Consider the following 1,761-nt stretch of genomic DNA (forward strand, 5'->3'; position numbering starts at 1 on the left):
TACTAGCCCCGCTCATCTAATTAGAACTAAGCTTCATTGATATTTTGAGGTTTATTGTAAATTCTCTTCTTTTTATCCTATTTTTTTTATTTACTTGGGGACAAGCAACAATTTAAGTTTGGTGTTGTGATGAGCGGATAATTTATACGCTTTTTGGCATTGATTTTAGGTAGTTTTTAGTATGTTTTAGTTACTTTTTAGTATATTTTTGTTATATTTTATGCAAAATTCACATTTCTGGACTTTACTATGAGTTTGTGTGTTTTTCTATGATTTCAGGTATTTTCTGGCTGAAATTGAGGAACCTGAGCAAAAATCTGATTCAGAGGCTGAGAAAGGACTGCAGATGCTGTTGGATTCTGACCTCCCTGCACTCGAAGTATATTTTCTCGAGCTACGAAAGCCCAAATGGCGCGCTCTCAATTGCGTTGGAAAGTAGACATCTTGGGCTTTCCATCAATATATAATAGTTTATACTTTGTTCGAGATTTGATGACCCAAATCGGCGTCCAAACTCCCACCTGAGACCCTTTTCTGGCGTAAAACGCCTAAACTGGCACCAGAACTGGAGTTAAAGGCCCAAACTAGCATCCAAGCTGGAATTTAACTCCAAGAATAATCTATTCACGTGAAATCTTCAATGCTCAGCCCAAACACACATCAAGTGGGCCCCGAAAGTGGATTTCTGCACTATCTACTCATTTTCTGTAAACCTAGGTTACTAGTTTAGTATAAATAGCACCTTTTACTATTGTATTAGGGGTCTTCTTCCCCTGTTTTCGAACTATTATGCCATTAGGGAGGCTGGCCATTCGGCCATTCCTAGACCATTTATTCTTATGTATTTTCCAATGGTGGAGTTTCTACACCTCATAGATTAAGGTAAGGAGCTCTACTGTTCCTCATGAATTAATGCAAGTACTATTGTTTTTCCTTCAATTCACGCCTACTTCTTCTCTAAGATATACTCTTGTACTTAATTCAGTTAAGTCAGGCTGAAGGGGTGACTCGTGACAATCACCCACTATCTTCAGTACTCGCTTAGCCAAGATCCGCGTGCCTAACAACCACAAAGTGGTCTACGTGATGTTCAACGTAGTCATTGGATGCCAGCCAGAGTATACTCTCTTGGGTCTCTGATCCACGGATTCGCATCGTCTCTCCTGACAACAGAGCATCTGACCCCGTGATTAGGATCTTCGTGGTATAAGCTAGAATTAATAGACAGCATTCCTGAGATCCAGAAAGTCTAAACCTTGTCTGTGATATTCCGAGTAGGTCTGGGAAGGGATGACTGTGAGGAGCTTCAAACTCGCGAATGTTGGGCGCAGTGATAATGTGCAAAAGGATCAATGGATCTTATTCCGACACAAGTGAGAACTGACAGATGATTAGCCCTTCGGTAGCTGTGCTTGGTATTTTTCATCCAAGATGAGAAATCCGACAGTTGATTGGCCATACTAAAATCGTAGCCGGACCATTTTCACTGAGAGGATCACACAGCTTGCCATGGAAGGGAGGATGCATGATTGGATGAAGACAATAGGAAAGCAGAGGTTTAGAAGCAACAAAGCCTCTCCAAACGCTTATCTGAAATTCCCACTAATGAATTACATAAGTATCTCTATGTTATTTTCTGTTTTATTTATCCTTTAATTATTAAATTCTTATAACCATTTGAATCCGCCTGACTGAGATTTACAAGCTGACCATAGCTTGCTCCAAGCCGTCAATCTCTGTGGGATCGACCCTTACTCACGT

This window comes from Arachis stenosperma, chromosome 3 (assembly GCF_014773155.1).
Source record: "Arachis stenosperma cultivar V10309 chromosome 3, arast.V10309.gnm1.PFL2, whole genome shotgun sequence".
NCBI classification, from domain to species: domain Eukaryota; kingdom Viridiplantae; phylum Streptophyta; class Magnoliopsida; order Fabales; family Fabaceae; genus Arachis; species Arachis stenosperma.